The 19,975-nt window shown below is 37.0% G+C and overlaps 1 protein-coding gene and 1 long non-coding RNA gene across 4 annotated transcripts in view; one reads left to right on the forward strand and one right to left on the reverse strand.

The window, feature by feature from the left end:
- LOC136782712 (receptor-type guanylate cyclase Gyc76C-like) overlaps positions 1 to 15,858 on the reverse strand; it is a 46,724-nt gene extending 30,866 nt beyond the window's left edge. The window contains exons 1-2 of one of the 2 annotated variants that reach the window (XM_066742326.1): positions 15,835 to 15,858; positions 3,439 to 3,558 (exon numbers count right to left, since the gene is read on the reverse strand). The gene's annotated coding sequence lies outside the window, so the exon portion shown is untranslated. Of the gene's footprint in view, positions 1 to 3,438; positions 3,559 to 13,847; positions 14,268 to 15,834 lie in introns of those variants that run through there. The other variant, XM_066742325.1, reaches the window with a different exon arrangement.
- Positions 14,461 to 19,971, forward strand: LOC136782719 (uncharacterized). 2 transcript variants are annotated; one of them, XR_010824163.1, is made up of 4 exons: positions 14,461 to 15,742; positions 17,764 to 18,249; positions 18,363 to 18,388; positions 18,498 to 19,971. It is a non-coding gene; the product is annotated as an uncharacterized lncRNA (long non-coding RNA). The 2 variants fall into 2 exon arrangements; XR_010824164.1 differs by lacking the exon at positions 14,461 to 15,742 and adding an exon at positions 16,550 to 16,769.
- The last annotated feature ends 4 nt before the right edge of the window (positions 19,972 to 19,975 follow it).

Genomic DNA, 19,975 nt, shown 5'->3' on the forward strand with positions numbered 1-19,975 from the left:
CGTACACAAATGTACACCTGAATACCAACGTATGGATGCATCGAAATCTGTCTCCGTGTAGTTTGTCCACGTGCGCGAATGCACAGACGCTCCGACAAATTATTAGCTAAATTTTCTCTTTGCTTAAATAAATTATTATTCGTTAACTTAACCGAGTGTTATTATGAACATTGTATTAAATACTAATTATTATAAATGAAAACAGCTTTTTTCTTAAAATATAGATATTTTGATACTTTGTAAAATCCGGCAAACTGTCGTGTGACGTCAGAAAAAAATTCAAAATTTAGAGAAATAGAAAAAATAAAATTCTAAGAGTTTGTCCACATTTGCACTAGACGGTTCATATATTATTTACCAATAAATCACAAATTCTCTGTTCGCAAATAAATCATTTACCAAAATACTCGAATATAACAAAGTTGTACCGAATGTCGATTTTTTTGAGGTTCGTAAAATCAATCGCTAGAAATAAAATGTTGTTAAAAATTTATATTTTGATCAATTTTTAAATTCGGAGAAACGCAGACAAAACATATATACCACATTTATTTACCAATAAGTCGTTTAAAGTGAATGAAGTTTACATTTGCTGAACGTTAAGTTTTTTTCACATTTCTTAATAGGTGTGACGTCATCACAAGATAAGCTGAATCTATTTATAGCCTTATCTATTGTTAAAAGCATCTTAATGATCAGCGACAATTATCCAGTAATCTCGGAGAAACGACTGGGGCGAGAGTGGAATCCACAGTGGAGAATACGAAGGATCGTTTCATTAATCGAATGATTTATTTGCTTTCCTTGCGAATTTTGGTACGTTGCCAGTTACAGGAAGCAAAAGCAGCTGTTCATGAATATTTCTATTGCCAAACAGACGGATAAACGGTCGATAAATTATTACGACGGGCGGTAAAAAATAACGTAAATAACTCTTTGAAAATACTAACTATAGCCCCCCCCCCCACCCCCCTCCCCATCAGATTCTATGTTGATGGGTGAATAAATCATTGATCTTTCTGTGTGATTCGAAACAAACTCCTTGGTTATTCTCAACTGGCAGTCTTTCAACTATGCAACCGTGCCAGAGTACGTCGTACCTCTTAAAAAAATAATAATAAAAACAAAAAACTGTCATCGTCCTTGTACCTTACTCCCAAACACAAAGTCAACTTTTTCCATTCGTTTATTTTCGTTCAGTTCCAGGAGTTGATATTTTTCTATCAACTTCAACCGTCGTGAAATTTATTTTGATTCTTGAATGAAGCGCACGAGATAAACGCGTCGTTTAGCGTTATTAGTGGAGTTCTCTCGAGACACGGTAGTATTGAAAATCACAAATAAAGCTTTGTGCAAATATTAATACGTTTCAGCGAAAAGTTCGGCTCGCTGCCAGAATTCTGGCTGCAGCGATCCCCACGTTTCCTCAATTTCACTTATATCGTAATTTGACTCGTGCGACCCACTTGCGGAGTCGAGGATATTCGGGCGAGTCGTATGTATGCGTTTATATGTGTATTATATATATATATATATATATATATATATACGAGCGAAGAAACGAAAGAACGACTCGCCTCAATTTCCACCAAATTTTTGGCACATTTCCAGCATCTCGGTGCTTACACTGTGGTCAATTTGTAAATCTCTCGAGGCATCAGAAATTCTACATTTCTGTTGTGGAAAAACATTTACCTCCCAAATAAATGCACTCGTTCGTCCATCGACGAACGTAATCTACGCAGGGGATTTTATTTGGTTAACGTTGCACACTTTATTTGACACAAATTGCGAATAAACCGATTAATCAAATCTTTATGCGAAAATTGTATTTGCTTACAGAGTCTAATGGTACGATTTGAAGCAATCTTTTTAAAATAAATATATACCGGGTGGTTTGTTAATTATAGCTAGCATAATAAAGTTGTATGTAATATAAATAATTGTCACATGTTTTTTTTATAGATATTTATAAAGCATGGAATGATAAGTAATTTTAAGTTTTTAGTAACTTTGCAGGTAATGACTAAATTTAAAAATGGTACAGATTTTTGATAGGATTATTCGTACTAATATTTAGTTTATATTTTTAGCTATGTTTAACTGTCCATCCGGTATATGTCCTCATAAATGTTACCCTTATCAATTAAATTTCGAATGGTTTTACTTTACAATTATTTATATACTTTTCCAAAGCGTTCTCTTGAGAGACTGGTCGAGTTTAATGTCATAATATGCATCTAGTAAGTATGCTATATACTATAAATAGTAACGCCTGATTTGATATGGATAAACAGCGTGATTTGCAATAATGAAATTATGGCACTATAATATTACATGCGAGGGTTATATAATATACTCGGAGGTAACAGGAGCGTCTAGAAATCATAGAAAAAGAAGTATAGCACAAATAACAATATTAGGCAAATCTAGGTTGAAAATTAATAGCATTCGTTGATTTTTTAATCAAACAAACAAACAATAATTTTAAATAAAAAAATTTAATTAACTTTAAATTCGCAAAAACCTCAATATATACATCATTAAAATTTATCAAACGTAAGTACAAAGAATGTACGAGTATTAACGGTTTTTATTGAGTTTTAATAAAATAAATACACCCCAGACATGGATAAAAAGATTAAACGAAAATTGGCTTCAGAGAAACGTCGATTTTTGCATTGTTACAAAATTTATGATCCGTTTATGTGCGAGGATTGTTTGAATATTTCATGAAGCAGCATTTTTTTCCGCAGCCTTGTTACAGGGAATTTTATTATCTGGAAGGTAAGGTGAATTAATTGGATTTTTGCATACGGGAAGGTTTTCTTCTTCCGGGCTTGCGGTGAGCTCACGGTAGAGGGAAAAGTAAAAGGGTTCTCCGAGTGTGGAGGGGGGAGGGGGGGGGGGGTAGAGACGAACTACAAAGAATCTTACTCGAACACGAGAAGCAACAAGCTCCATGGCGAGCGCGGACCGAGATAACGCGTGAAAATAGTACGCCAGCGGCCGATAACACGTATTTAGAATATCTGCAAAGTCGTTTTCGTTGCACGACATTATTCACGTGATCGCAACAGCTGCGAACTTTCCGTTCATCTCCCACGGCTTCTATACTCTCAAATATGTTTTTCTTTGTAAAATTATTACAGCTTTTTATTTATATTTTTTTAAATCATATATACATATATATAAATTTGAACAGAATTACACAATAATTTGTGCAAAGAATCGTTTAAGGACACTTACGAATATTTCAATTTTCATTGAAATTCAATTCTAATTGGCAAAGTGAATTTTATCGAGGATTGTAATTCAAGGAAAATTTTCGAAAGATTTTACGCCTATGTGATTTTATAAGAAATGAGAGCTACGCACTCTGGTTATACTGTATAATGCGAGGCGTGGAGGAAGAATAGAATACATCGGTATTGTTACCTAAACAACATGGCAGGATAGCTTCAGCAAGAACAGAATTGAACGTCTAACGTTATTTTGTTAGCATTCTGCTGGCAGCTTGTACTCTTCCCAGTTTCAGCCTGTACTCCTAACAGCCATCTGAAATCAAATCAATCGTTTAGAAATTTTCTTGCAATTTTGCGTAGGAAGATTAAAAAGGGGAGTTTGTTAATAATAAATTCTTAGTAATAAAGCACAGTTATATATATAGAGAGAGTTATGTACATACACGTATGAAATTATTGGATCGATTATAAGACTCATTACAAATTTATATAATTTATACTGTCTCTCAATTGTTTTGGAAGTACTATTATAATTAAATGTAACTAGATTAAAAGAAACTTTAATTATTAATGATAAAGCATTTGTATAATATAAAGTATACACATAAGAATATAAAATTATTAAATTAATACTAAAAGTTTATCAAAAACAATTTTCAATTTATCGTTAGAGAATAAAGTTCCACTCTAGGTATATAGAGTCTATTGTTGATACAAGGGACTTGGTTATTTGAAATTGGGATGGAAGGCAAGGCGAGACACCTGTTGGCACGTGTCCCACCTGGCACTGCCTTGATTAATATGATTCCGTTGAGGCAATTCTAATCGCAAGGAGCACGAAACCACCAGAAGCTGGAATGTTTCCTATAAATTGTGCCACTGTCCAAAAAATATAATTACTACTTCAGATACACTCATGACGAGTCGAACCTCTTGAATTATTCGCTACTTATCAGCCACTTGACATATGAACCACTGAGATTCGAAGATAAGCAAAAGCACACTCGAATCTCTTCCGTAAAATTCATAATTTACTCGCTCAATTGAATGGTTAAATTCAATTCAATTATCGTGTCATAAAATAATTGACTTTTGCTCGCGTTAGGAAAAGGAGCCAAAGGACCCGAGGATCAACCATGTTAACATTATTATATACACAGAATTGAATTTGGTCGTGGAACGAATTGATTTGTTGCATTGTACGAATCAATTAGAGCGTTTATAATCTACTAAGCAAATATATCCGGCGTCGAAAGAGAGATCCTTGTAATCTTGGTTGGGGTTAGGAAGGATTAGCCAAGAGGGGGGGGGGGGGATGATTTCTTGGAAGACACCCACGCGGAGTACGATAACGCAGGAGAGAGAGAGCGAGAGAGAGGATTCTGCGGGAGGAGGTGGCCAAGGAGTGTACAGGTTTCTATAGGGGGGGGGGGGGGGGGTGAGGACTTTACTATTACGGCGAACGCCGAATAAAGGAAAAATCTGAAGATTAAACGGTGGTAGGTAATAGTTTGTAGGTGTGTTGGTGAGCAGAAGGACCGGTAGGTTTGGTTTACTTTGGAGGAGATGCCTGCAACCAGGTTGGCCACTCTTCTTCTTCTTCTTCCCCTCCGTTTCCACGCTCTTTTTCCCCCCGGCTTCTTCTTCTACTTTTTCTTTTGCTCCTGCTCCTCCTTCCTCCTTATGATCCTGCCTCACGCTTCTTTTTGCCGCGAATTTATTTTAAGACCCACCGAGATGCAACAAAATATTCCCACGCGTATCCGTGCCGTTATTATTATGATACCAAGCGCATTACCAAACGCAATCAGAAACGTCATTTAAAAATTCTTGAAAATGAAATAATCGATTAACGGTGGGCCAAGGTGGTAAACAAGTTTTATTTGCAAGAGTTGTTGTTATTTGTTAACAGTGGATTTTTTTTTTTCAAGAAAATTTAATGGTTGATGTGAATAAAATATTGTATAAATTTTGTTTGAGATAGTTTGGTGTATGTAGAATATTTTAAATGAGAAAAATTGTGTATAAAATTTTATTATATTTTTAAAATAGAAGCTGACGTGCGACGATTGAATCATTAGTGGCTCGTTCAATGAGACATTAGAGGATTTGCAGGAGGAAAAAAGTTCTTTTGTAAGTACCGGCGTTTCGGATCATAGGCGTGTCTACCTCAAGCGGCCCTTAATTATGATAAATAAGCGGGACTTTTATGAGAAGCAGAAGAAACGACCGAATGTATCTTGCCAGCCAAGCTCAATCTTTGCAAATTTTACGTGTTTATTATTTCCAAAGCATTTTCTAAAAATCCTCCATTCGATTAGAAATTAATGATCAAATTATAATTGTTGATACTTTTTATTATTACACTCAAAATAATAACGTTCATCGGTTAAACACGGACGTTCGGCTTCTAAACCGGTCTATTTGCGAAGAATATTCATAAAAGCAAGCACTTTATTGGATTATGGTCTTACACGGCAATGGAGATGTAAGCTTTTACAAAGTTATAGGACCAGATTTGCTTCGGCTTTTCTCGGCTGCATCCGCAGGTCTTCGGGCTCTTCTCATTGTGCTCTGGCAAGTGGCAGACATGCTGGCAGCATCTTGCGTGAGCGTATTGGTGCACGCAACACGCTATTTTGCGGCACGTGTGTACAAAGCTGTACTTAACTAAAAATAGAACGCTTATTAACTAAATTTCATCCTCGTGCAGAAATCTTCTCGAACGAGCACAGGACTATTTTTAAACTATTAGCATAGTTTTATATTGGGTGTATTTGAGTTATACAGAAATTCAGTTGAACATATAGTGGTAATACTGGAAGATGGTCTTTCTTCTTGTTTTTGTCAAATATTTAATTTATTTAATGATTTTATTATATAATTCTTCGTCATCAATATTATTAATTAAATTTGAATCTTGTGTAGAAATATTTTGAAGAACTGCAGGACTATTTTTAAACGATGAGTAGTTTTATAGTTTACATTCGAGCTGCACTAAAACTCAATATGACACAATGATAACACACAAAGACAACGATCTCTTCCTATATATATTCATAGAGCAATTATCTATTATTATATTTCTTCCACTAAATTATTAATTAATTTTCTGATCCTTACGTATAGAAATCTTCTCAAAATACTGCAGGACTATGTTGAAACGACTATCAGTTTTACAAGTTCCACTAAAAATAAACAAAACCTCCACGTGATATCCACAATGATAATACCCAAGTCAAGGATAATAACCTTTCCTCGCATTTCCACAATTTTATTTATTATCACGTAGAAAATGTTGTAATATTCAATGAAAATCATTTGGAACCACAAGGTACAATAAAGAGACAATAGATCAGTGTTTAAAATCAAATAACTTTCTACAATACGAGTAAAGAACTTGTACAAACGTTACGAATCACAAAGACCTTACCAAATTTGTTGATTCGAGCAAAGTACGTAGAGTGTAAAAGGCTGAATCACTCCGTTAAAAGATATAGTAAAATATTGACAAAGTAGACAAAGGAACCTGGGGGGGGGGGGGGGGATATATTTGGATAAAAGAAAACTATATAAAGAATAAAAAAGAGGCGGGGGGGGGGGGTTGATGTGAGAAAAGTCGATATAAACTCTTTACACATATACATAGTTAGATTTTCGCAGGTCCTATAAGGACGTACAAAAAAGACACGTGGGGGTCTTTGTTGGTACGGAATAGGCAATCCAGCGCCTGTATTGGTATACACACGTACACAGTATCGACCATACATATACACACACGAAACGGAATCGGTCGAGATCGCCTCGCTAGCCTGGAAATCCAGTTGTTTGCTTGTGTCTGTGCGTTCGTGTTGCTGAAGAAGAGGGTGGCCGTGGGGGTGGGGTGGGGGGGGGGGGGGGCTTCGTCCGAGAGTGGAGAGTCGAGACAATGCGCGAGAGGAGAGCAGCTCGTGCAATGCCGCCGCTCGTTCGGTCTCGGAAGAGCTGGTTGTTGGGAGAGCGCGACGAAAATAACTCCAGCAGGAGAGAGCATTACGGCACTTTGCAAGCGGTGCGGTGCGCTTGTAGAAGCGAGGGGCCGGATCGAGCAGCCCAGGGGCCAGGAGAGAGACGGAAACACGACAAGACCGAGATACCAACGGCCCATCTGTAAAACCGATCGCTTCTATCTATCCACTCCCCTCCCCCTCCACCACCACCCAAACCTCCTCCAATCCCCCTTTCCTGCATCTCTCTTTTTTTTCTACAGTCATCAAATTTCCATCAAAATCATCATCCTTCGTGCAAACTCTATCGAGTCTCGGAGAAATTTTGCCGAGGGTTTGGAGAAAAGATTTTTTTGCTATAGAGAGAACCGAGTTTATCATTTGTTTTTTTTGGGGGGGGGGGGGTATTTTGTTTAGATATTGTTGAGGATTTTTTTAGAAATGATTTAAATTATCTTTAGTTTGAAAACTCTTGATGAATTTAAATATTTGTTTTTTTTTTTCGATCTTTGAATTTCCATATCAGAGTGGAGTCTCTCTTATAAACTCTGTGGTACCATGGAGAAACTGAACTTTTTGACTAAAAGAAAATATTTGCCTATAAAAGTAGCGTTTGCGTAAGCGTTGGTATTTTTTTCATTTCGTGATATCCAGCCATTTGCAGAAAAACCTGCAATCTTGCTTTTTCACGAGTACAAGGTCAAACAAGTGTCGTATAAAAGCTTTGCAGAAAAACGATCTAATAACAGAAAAAAATCGCCTTTCCTGCTTTAACGCTTCAGGTACGTTCATGCACAATACGATCGCAGTGCTTTCCTTACTGATTGAATTATCCTCTTGTACTTTGCTCTCTGATTATGTGTAGTATCTCCCACTAGACTCCTGCCAATGATTTTTCTCTTTTGTTTTTTTTTTAAGATATGACACACGTGGCATACCTGCGACAAAGGTGTACGAATTCGTAGAATCGGACCAATTAAAAAGCCATTGCTGCTGGAGGTAATTATAATAATTAGATGGAGGCAAACAACTGAATTGGGAAGTTTAATTAATTAAAGCCTCAGACTGAATAAGAAACCAATAAAGAGTCGGAATAAATATAGCTTAAATGAGAGAAATAAAAATTGAAAAAGCTCGTCTACTCGGTATCATAAAAATAACCATTAGATATACATATATACGTATTCAAATAATTGAATTGGTAAGTTTAATTAATTAAAGCCTCGGATTGAATAAGAAACCAAGAAAGAATCAGGAAATTGAAACAAAATATAGCCTAAATGAAATAAAAAGTGAAAACACATGTGTGCTTGGAATAAGTAACAAAAATAAAAATAATAATATACGTACTCAAATAAATAAATGAAGAAATTTAATTAACTCGAGTATCAGGTTGCACAAGGGACCAAGCAAGACTCAAAATCAAATAAATAAATACGTAAAATAAAACTTGATATAAGAACCACGCACACTTAAATTATAAGAAAGATAAACACGTGCAGAGCTAAAATTATGGAATTGGTAAAAGAGAGAAGGCGCAGCTCGGAATTGATTTGCGCGATAATTCCGTTGTGATAGTGCAGCAGGAGAACGGTAAAAGGTTCACGCTAAGAAGCCACTTGGAGTCTCATTAAACGCATCTGTAGATCGTTAATCGACGTCTCAATGAAAGGAACAGTTCGAGTTGGCTTGAGTTTGCCAGCTGCGTCTCTCTCTCTCTCTCTCTGTGCACGTGCGAGTCAGTGTGAGAGTTAGTCCCACTCGTTACTTAACTCTGCAATACGCGTTAGTCATTACTCAACCACCGTTACTATTCCAGCTATTTATGAACGATAATGTTTTTAAGGTGCTGCCGCTGCTGGTCGAGGTCGTGAGTTGATCGAGAAACGAGAGTGGAAATCACTTGCTGTTTCGTTCCTGCCAGCTGGGAGAGCAACACAAAGCACTCGAGTCACTCTTCCAGCACCTTATTAAATTAAACTCTTTCTGAATTATCAAATTTGGACCTGCAAGTTTCCCTCACGTAGCGATCATTTGTAACTTTTTATTTATACAAGGATATTATCTATATTACTCTTATATTTGATTAAAAAAATTCATTCCTATTCATTATATATATATATATATTTTTGTACGATTTACTTTTGCATAAGATAAATCACTTTCCACACTCTTTTCGAATCATCAAACTTGGACCTGCAAGCTTTCCTCTCACGAATAAATCATTCGCAACTCTTATTTATACCATAAATCGATCATCAATAGCACTCTTATATTTGACGAAGAAAATTTTATTAAATCACATTCATTGATATATATATATATATATATATTCATACACAACAAGTTTAAATGTGTCCAGCAGTATTACAATATTAATTTAAGCTAAATTACTGCATACATTTCTAAATTGTTCCAAAGGAGAATAATTATTGAAATTTGTCGTAATGTATTTTTGTACGACGTACTCTTGCATAATAGTGGTACGACATGGTTCGTTAATGATAAAAGTCTATTTTTGTCGCACACTAAATATACATAGCAATCCACACAGCTGATACAGCTCGCCGGTGCCTGTTGCGTGGTGTATGGATATTTATATTTATAGATTACGATTAAATATTTTCCTCGTACATTTTGAAGCATGGCGCAATAGAATTTGACCCGAGAACGGCGACGTTGCCACAGGAACAGAACGTACCATCTCTCATAACAACTAACAATGTAATTTTGTCTAATAACTCGCGTAACGCTCTTTCTCTCTTTCTCTTTCTTATTTTGTCCTATTCTTTCTTCTATCTCTCTCGACTTACTTTATTGGAGAACGCTGTGTATTTTCTACAAACATATATGATACTTTGCGATCAAATCAGTGTTCTCCAATCTGTTTCACATGTGTATATAAATAAACAATTATATTAAACAAATGAAATTATTTTACCCAATTTTTTCTTCTTTCTCGACTCACTTTATTGAAAAATACTATAATTTCTACAAATACTGTAACATTACACTAGACTATTATCATTGAACTAGCGTTCTCCAATCTGATCTATGTATACAAATAATTAATCTTTCAAAGTAAAGAAAGTAAACTATATCTACGACAAAAATTACAATACTATATTATGTAACAACTCACGTATATAAAATTTTCTTTATCCATTTCTGATTTTATCCAATTCTTTCCCCTTTCTCGCGTCATCATAACGGAAAACGCTACACTTTCCACAAATATGTAACATCAACGTACGATGCTCGAGGATCTTACGAGCGTTCTCCAACGCGATCTAGCAAATAATCAATCGTACGAAAGAAAGAAAAAATCTACGTGGAATTCACAAATAATTATAAACAGCTTTATATAATAGCGAGTCACGCGATTGATTTTTTGCGAAATTATATTTTACCAAGAATCGCCATTGTTATCGGAGTGTCTTACCCTACAGTTTTTCATAAACACACTATCACGCTCTCGTGTACAATAATTATAAATAAATTACGCGCACTTGTGTGGTAAGTCACGCATTGGTCTGTGTGTTTCGCGTGAAATAAGAATTATAATCCATTGTGCGTTAACGCAAATATTCCTTCCGAGCTGCAACAACGCAAACCCAGCAATTAATTATGAACTGCCTTTGGAATTCAACGAAATCTTTGTTGATTTGGAACGCTGTGCGAAATTATTTAGCGACTCGTGATTAATTCCACTCGACGAGTCTCGTAAAATACAGATTCCAGGAGAGATCGACACAAGTGCAGCTAATATAAATCATAGTTGAACAAATTATTTCGTTAAGTAAACGGACCATTCTTCCGAGACTTATCTCGCTAAAGCAACTTTTAATAGTGCACGATGAGCGCCATTGTTCGACCGTTTACCGCAGATCTCGCGAACAATATTTATCGTGACAACCTTTGATCCATAAGTCAGCAAATTTTATTTGCTCGCTTTACAAATGCATCCATTGCAATAACCACTATACTCGTTGGAGTCTGCGAATGTGCAATTGCATATCGCTACATTTATATCCACCAAATGATGATTTTTCCTTAAATTTATGCCGGCTTAAATGAAAGGGATAAGATATAACATATGCATTGCAATAATTATTATGTTTTTTGGAGCATGCAAATTTGCAAAATTGCAATTTTAATCTTGTAAATTTAATATTTACTAAAAGATAATTTTTTTGTCAATTTTATTTCGGTAGAAATAAATAAAAATTGCATCCATTGCTATTTAATCTTGCAAAATTTATATCCAGGAAATTTAGATTTTTTTATTAAATTCCCTTCAGTTTGAAGGAAGGAAATTTATCGTGGTAAGAAATGAAAGTTTTCATGAATGAAATGAGTAGGGCAATGTTACACAATTATAAAAATGCATCATTGTAATAACCTCACTCTGCTTGTTCAACTTTACACAAATGTGCAATTATAAAATTATAATTGGACTTTAAACAAATTATATTCACAAAATGACTTTTTCTTTTTTTATTAAATTCCCTTCAGTTTAAACGAAGGAAATTTATCGTGGTAAGAAATAAAGTTTTCATGGATGGAATGAGTAGGGCAATGTTACACAACTATAAATACGCAGTGGAAGAGATTGAACGATTTATAATATTTCACGACGTATCTTTCTTGTCATTGCCCGTACCTCTGCTCTGTGGAAACCATAAATCTGCTTGGATTTGCACGTGGTACGTTGTACCGTTAAAATCATGATGTATGAGTCAGGAATTATTTTTATATAGCAAGTATCAAAAGAAATACTCAATGCCGCTAAAAATAATCACACAATTTTCTTTGGTTTTACGTTTGTTTATTCGCCAGACCATACAACGTTCGGTTAATTTTAAATACGGTGATGTATGCAAAAATAATTCCATTAGAAAAATCTAGATAAGCAGCCTGAACCTCCACATTAGCCTTATCTGTACATCGGATATCTTTAAGCGCTAAAAGTTGTAGCTGATAACAAAGCATTTGCTGCATATACACTGTGTGTACGAAACACGATACAAGGATAAAATAATGGAAATTCTATGATATTTTTAACATTGAAATTGAAGCCCTTGCAATTGTCACAGAGGTCAATACGATTCTAAGATTATTTTGCTTTTAGTTAACGTTATTCGTAATATTATTTTTCGGAATACTTTGCAAAAGTTTAAATTTAATTTTAATTTGAAAAATTACATAACGCTAAATTTTAGGCTCTCAAGAAAACTGAAAAATTTGTTCAATTACTTTTAGTTGGTATTTTCTCTTCCGCGTTGACTTATTTCGTCATGGTTTGCGATTATACTCAAATGTACCGGGTAAGAGTTAATTAAATAGCGTGAAGATTTTAATTTATTCGTTAATTTTTTACAGAGTATTTTAATTTTGCTCGAAGAACCTAGTATAAAACACTGGAAATTGTTTCATTGTAAAATAATAAGGAAAAAAACGACGAGAAAGAGTAATTAATGGTGTGACGTATAAAATCAGTTAATTGCTGAAATAATGTTTAGAAATTGGTAAGAATGCGCGAGAGATAAGCGTTGATTCGCGCTTGACGCCATATGGTACATGGCTATCACCGACGCGATCACACAACAAGACACTACTCCACCGCGAGCGAATCCACCATTTCAAACTGTTCACTGCTTTCCCGCGGTATTTCTATGTGGTCCCGTGCGCACGATACTCGGTCGCCAACTTTCGAGTCGACTCGTGCTTTTCAAACTCCTTTAAACTCCTGCTCACACGCATTCTACATAAATTGCCATTAGCGACGATAAAAACTGCGCGCGCGTGCACTTACACTATCCCCAATCACAGTAACAGGCGATTATTCGTTATAGGCGAAAAGTATTTTCTTACTGCAAAAACCACATTCCACGAATCAACACTGTTCACGTTACGAGAAAAACTTTTTTCTTTCGGCTCTGAAATAATATTATTCGAAAGTAATTTGAATACGCCTCGATGACTCTGTATGATAAATACATTCGATGTAAACAAACCGTTCGGGTAAAAATAGTCCGGATTTGCATTGATTTCAATTCGAGCCTCGCGTTGCTTTGGTGAATTTTGAGGAATTTTCTGGTCGAGCGATAAATTGTTGATTTTCCGGAACGCGCATCTGTCAGTGTTTTTTCCTCCCGGAGATTTCAACGTTCGACCGCCGCACGGATCCCGCGGTGCTTCGAGTGGATCGTTGCTTCGTGAATTCCAACAATTCCATCGGGTTTTTTCGCAATAACTAAATTTAACACGTGACACGCGAGAGCCCGGAATCTGCGTGCCAGGAACCTCCTAGACGCGCACGCGCGCGCGCGCCTATCTGGCAGCGCTCCAGGGTTCTCGCTTACGTTTGCTACTGTGCAAAACAATTCGTGAACACACTTCACGGGTATAGAATTGCCTTTTTTTCACTCTGGTTTGTCCCTTTTTTTTTACTGTTCGGTGGGAAAAGCGTTAAAGCGACACGGAGGGAACGAGAGTTTGATTGGGTGGTGGTAAGGAGGGGGGGGGGGGGGGGATTGGAAAGAAGCGTGACGGTGGAAAAAGCGGAAAATGCAGCGTGGAAAGGCGAGCGAGGGAAAGGTGAATGAATAGTTACCTGCAAATCGTGGCCGTATCCAGCATGGTAATCCAATTCTTCGGTTACCTCGTCATCCCCCTCCCTTACTTTACACCGACCAATCCTGTTGGTATCTCCCTGTTGAAGCACTGTTCTCCGAAAATAAGCGAGATCCAGAGTGAAGCACTCACTGAAACGCGAGAACGCGGAAGATTCCTCGTTTCAACTGGCACGACGAGACGCTTTTCTGTTGTACGACAAAAATGCCGATGACGTCAGCGCTTAAGTATAACGCGCAAAAACTGATCGTTGCTTTGTTGATGATATGTGTTTTTTCTTGTTTTCCGGAGAAAGGGGAAACTCGACGGTTGAGGAGGATCGTTAAACGAAGCTGTTTTTTTCAGTGGCACAATCACTCAACACGGAAATCCCGCGGACAACCGTACATAAGCAGAGGCCGCAACATACTGAGTGAACACATGATTTCTAAAGCGCTTAGTGCCACCGCTCGCCGTTCAGAGTGCGCCAGCAACGTGGATTGGAGATCGGCTGAAATCGGCCGACACGAAACCGCCCGATTCTCGCGATCGGCACCGATCGGCACCGCACGATCTTCCGCGATCTCTCCCGTGACTCCCGCACGAACCTCTCTCGCCTTTACGAATCACTTGTTTGCAGGATTATTAATACACACGCGCGAATTCGAAAATTGACGTTGTTCGCCTACATCATTCTACCATCGTTGTTTCTCGGCTGCTGGAGAATTTTCGTTTTGTTATTAAGAGACCAAAATAAAGGGGAAAATGTGAAGCGTGTGCGGTGCGGTCGAACATTGACGGATACTTAATTATCAGCAGATTGTGGAATGCAACTTTTGTTATCGTTCGAGCTCTCCCGAGGCCAAATGTGGTCGTACGCAATTACGAGAGAATTCGTATGAATAATTAATTATGGTTTGGGGTTTCTCGCACCCGTCAACGAGAATAAATCATATCCCACGTCTGATACCATTATAACCTTCACGCGAATGTATTCCAATAATATTTGTCGCTCCACTTTACCTAGAATTCCACTCTTTTCTTTCGCACGTGCGTCTTTCAAGTTTATATTATTGTAGTGCTATAAATAGTATACTATTTCATTGAGCTTTCTTCTCGACTTTTTTCCTTTGATTATATTACTTCCAATTCCAGTAAATCATGCTAATGTAAACATTGACAGCGGAAAGGATAACTGGGATGGCGACTCGTATAATTCGTCGAACCAGTGCGAACTGTGAATAGCCGGAGTGAAGACACAAGGTACGAAAAGTATTTCGTCATCAATCTCGTGAATATATTAAAGATATTTTTAGAAAGTTAAAACGTTGCTTTTATCGAAGAACAACGGTTATCGGCTTCTCATGTTTTCTTGTACGTATTTTGGCTACCGAAGAAGGCCAGAATTACACGGCGCGTGGAGTGGTACGCCACACGCGCGCGTCTGGTGAGAGAAACGCGACGGGACTGACTGACTGACGATTCAAACGTGTTCCACTCGCTATTTACCACGAGCCAGGCGCGTCGGTACGCGCCGTGTAATCCCGACCGAGCGTTTTTGTGTTTGATAAACATATTAAACGCACAGTTAGGCCGGAATTATGACGCGTACAGTCTCTTCTCCTTTTTTTGTTTCGTTGGCTACTGTCTACCAAAGGCAATTTGCCATGATGTGCGTGGAGGAGTGTCGTGCCTGGCTCGCAGTCAATAATGAGTGGAACACGTTTTGACTGTCAGTCGCGTCGTGTCGCTCACACTGTAGTCGTCGCGCGTGTGGCGTGGCAATCCACGCGCCGCGCAAAGCTAACCTTACCGGAGCGGTTACGGTCCCAAGCACTTTGACACCATACAAAGCGAGCTAATCTTGTTTTTCTGTTACTGAGAAATTGGAAGAAGGTATATAATTTCTATTTTTCCTCTCTCAATTCTTTTATTTATCAACACATGTAAAAGTATATATAGATTCTGTCCACGAATATAAAACGTACACACTCGGCACATTCGCAGCTGAACACGTACACCGAAGATGTCATTTACACTGAAACTGTTTGCAAATACATAGTCTGGCCGCACGTAATCTTATTTACGAGTCGAAGTTAAGCGGCCTAGTATTAGTAGTGTTTTTTAATTTTACCGGGAGCACGAGGCTACGTGTTAATTCTACTCCCATGGTAAATACGAGTATAAGTTTCGTAGAAAGAAACATTGGTCGAGTACAAAAATACAAATAACTGAATATCATAATAAATAAAAAGTACTCGGTATTATTTTTTCCATACGCCTAAATACAGTAAAAAAACAAGTCGTTTATAGAGTATACAATTTAAAACTTTGAGTCTATTACAAATGCACGCAGTGCTCGTCGTGAAACCTATGTTGACGAGAATCTTCGCGCGAAGGAGAGAAAGTAGTTTCTCCCGTTTGGTAATTCTTTCGAATTTCGTAGAAAATGAGATGTACGACTCGTGAAGCAATATTTACCCCTGTTTCTTGACCCTTTCGAAATATGTATATATCTAATATCTCTCGTCTCATTTAATATTCGTTAATCGCTCTTTCTCCAGATTATAAACTCGAGCGTAACGCGGAGTATCGCGTTGCGAATTACGTTGTTAAAATGGTACACACGGCGGATCGCAACGGGCTCTCGGAACACGTAGGGGGGGGGGGGGGGGTCTCAGTTTGTCCATCAGTCGGTAAACACGCGCGACGCATCGAAAAAAGGTCTTTCTGTATCTCGTTCGATTAATTTCACTGATGCATTCATTTGTGCCTCTCTCGGTCCTCTTATCAGTCAATAAATTTTCCAGCGTCTCCTCGTTCCAGTGTTCGATAAAAAAGCACGGAAAGACACCGGAGAGAAGCGAAATAATTCCGTACAAGCTGCATTGGTCTTACCTGGGAAAGTTGCAGAAACTGTTTGGTGATTTTCGATTTGCATTTGAGAAAAAGTGAGCGACCGTGTTCCGGTCGTGTGTACACAGCTATACGGTTAGCAATGGTGACGTATGAAAAGACGCAGAACGCTGCTGATTGGTCGCTGGTAGTTTCTTATCTTATCTTTTTTCTGGTAAATGTAAACACTCGCCTCTCGTCGTATACGAGTTGACTCATATATGTACATGTATATATGTATGTATATACTGTATACGTGTTACCCTTAACACTACCCAATGGAAATTGTTGTTTGCTGAATTTCTGATAAAATTTCACACACGGCTTCCTCTCAGCAAACTATATCAATCTCGTTTAATCTATCGATTTTTCATTCGTACTTTTTTCCAAAGTTTCACTCGCTCGGATCGACATGCGGTTTATGATTCTCTCTCTTTCTAGAATTAGTTTTATATTTAAGCCACGAATTTTAATGATAACGGAGCCAAGTGAAGTATCAGCCAGCGAAACTCGTTGTTTACTGCAATTCTGCCATAAAGCTCGGAATGGAGCATATCGCGACCAGTTTATTTTCAGCTCCGCTTTTTCATACGTGTCATAAAGTGAGCGCGTGTGCGTGGACAAGTCGCAGGTGCGAATGTTATTGGAGATACGATCGTTGAACGTCTCGCTATCCCGTTGGCGAGAGCAGCCATCGATGGTTCTCCGTTTCCCTCGTTAAGCGTGCCAGTTTTTATTTTCCGCCCATTTTCCAGCCCACGCGCTATCTTGCAACGATCCGACGTACTCCAAGGTCTAAAATTAGCCGCCAGATATCTCTAAACTGTCACTCGCAAATCTCAATTTCTCTATGGGAATTTAATAATTTTATATATATATACAAATACATAAAAAAAAAATTGTATAAAATTCAATTTTTTATTTTATTGCATCAGCTCGTAGAAATTTCATAAATAATTTATATCAATAAAGTCAATTTTAGCAATAAGTTTTGCATAAAAAAGTTTTATATTTGCATATAGGTTCACAGTCTAATCTTTGATAGAAGTTGTCCTCCGATGAACACGAATAGTAACAGGTTTATAAATAGACTCGAATTCGAGCAAGATTGTACTCCCCAGAAGCCCACGTTCGTCGAAGCGTGGAACTAGCATACCTGTCGATATATGATTGCGTTTAACAGGTACGAAGACAGATTTATGCTGATCGGCCCCCGGAGAGCCGCAGCTATTCGCGAGTCACTACACTGAAGCAAACGAGCAACGCTTTATATTAGAATAAAACACCGTGGTGCGTGAGATGCGTCCAACTGATGTGGGAGCTACCATGAGAAAAATAATGGCGAGTAATGAAATTAATAAGCTCGCTCTAAAGATGATGAGTCAAAAATCGGATAACCTGACGTAAAGGCGGATGATATAATTATTTAATCAATTGAAAAGCTGAGATTTAATGGGCAGGCTAAAAATAACAAATGGTCTGATGAAAAATATCTTGATTAATTATAGGTAAGGAAGTGGTGATTAGAGATAAGGTGAAGAGAGATAAGAATTTTAAGATTTTAATTTGAACGATAATATTTTTAGGATATTAATTAATAAAAAATCTTTATTAATTATAGGTAAGAAAGAAGTGAACAAAGATAAGGTAATGGAAAATACAAATTTTAAGGACTCCATTTTTATATTGATAATATTTTTAAAATATAAAGTCAAAGATAATAATTATACTATATTGAATTATAAAAATTTTTCAGGAAAACCAAAGCAGAAAAAAATGAACACCTGCAGGAAGAACGTTTCGTCAGCCAAGAAGATGAAGCAACGTGGTAGTTGTTGGACGAAACAACGAAGGAAAATCTTCAAAATGTATCGTGGGAATTTAGAATTAGGAAATTCTTCGTTAACAACCCTTACAGGCGTTGTTTCATTGCTTTATCGACGTATTCGTCAACGTCGTTCTCAGAGGGTGGATACGTAATTTGAAATTACGGCGCCGCTTGCAACCTGTACAAACAATCGGCCATTACGCACTGTTATACGGTAATCGTGCCTGACGTCAAATATTAAACGATTTCGCTGCGTGAATCAGGCTGTATAAATTGTCCAGCTTGATTGAATGATGGACGCTGTTCTAAGTTGGCCGACAACCACTTCAACGTAAATAAGATGGTACTCTATTCCGTATGTAAGAGTTGCATCGCTGTGTACAGGGTGTCCCTCAAGTAAACTCGACTCAGACTCATCTTTCATGGAGCATAATTTTGGAGAAACTTTATTTTTATATTTTTAGCCCGCTGATTACTAAGTTTAATATTTTGTAGGGATTCAGCAATTTATATAAGTATGTATTACTTTATGAAAACGGTGATTTATTATTTCCCTTGATCGTCATTATTAAATATTATAATTACACTTTAATTATGTTAAACTATTACAGCTGTATACTTAAGATTATGAAACACAGATAAAATTTGTCAACGCTAACAATTTAAATAATACAGGAGCTTGATATATATATATATATATATATCTCAAGTAAATAAAATATTGGTTTTTGTGTATAAAATACAATTCCAGTTAATCGACATGGAGCATGGAATAAGAATACAGTAATGAGCCTTAAATAAAGTGACTAGACGTAGATTTAGGATAAAAAGCACGAGCCTTCTTGATTGTCTAAGCTAATGTAACAGACACGTTATTCGTTATATTTTAATATTTCCTTTCTTAAATACTATATCTATCTATAATGCTCAACATTTGTTTGTACGCTTATTATGCTTTGGTACACCTTACTTAAAATACACCAATAATACGACTTTCTCAACCATTGTAGCAAAATTCGAACAATCAGCTTCAATTAAATTGCTCCATTATAATTGCTTGTTTATAAAGAGTTTTATAAAAAAAACCTTTTACCATAATTCTACCAAAATCAATTCTAGAATAAAAACTTGCTTGGGAGTTTGCTCCTGCAGTGGTATTAGTTTTTAACAATATTTCTCCAGTGCCTTGTTTAATCGACGAATATATTATACTATTATTCGATCGAGTTCTATGAAAGAAAAGCCATGTGTCTATATATACTACACAATATAAGCTTTCTAAGGTTTGTACAAACTTATCAACAGCATCGACACTCCAGGAAAGCTTGGGTGTTAAAGAATCGAACGATTTCGCAAATACCATTGATACAGTTAGGCATTGAAATCACCTGCACAGGCAATATGCT

The sequence above is a fragment of the Prorops nasuta genome, unplaced genomic scaffold (assembly GCF_024137725.1).
Source record: "Prorops nasuta isolate Cenicafe-Biocafe unplaced genomic scaffold, Cenicafe_Pnas_1.2 PNAS00030, whole genome shotgun sequence".
Classification (NCBI taxonomy): domain Eukaryota; kingdom Metazoa; phylum Arthropoda; class Insecta; order Hymenoptera; family Bethylidae; genus Prorops; species Prorops nasuta.